We start from the raw sequence: 264 nt of genomic DNA on the forward strand, positions 1-264 counted from the left end.
TGAAGCATTGGCGGCACCGAGACAACGTGATTGTGGTCCGCATCAAGTGGAGATCGACATTATTGCATCTCCGACGGTTACTCCTTGCCAAGGTAACCTCACTTTTGCCAAATTTCCATTATTATAAATCATTGTAGGCAAAATGTTTGATAAAATGCCTAAGTGATAGTTGTAGTCTATTTGGGGGAAATTTGCATGTATGAGTGCTTCACTATAGGGCATTGTTATAAGCCCAACTTTATTTTATTGGTGTTCAGTGGGTGC

Source organism: Macadamia integrifolia, chromosome 10 (genome assembly GCF_013358625.1).
Source record: "Macadamia integrifolia cultivar HAES 741 chromosome 10, SCU_Mint_v3, whole genome shotgun sequence".
Classification (NCBI taxonomy): Eukaryota; Viridiplantae; Streptophyta; class Magnoliopsida; order Proteales; family Proteaceae; genus Macadamia; species Macadamia integrifolia.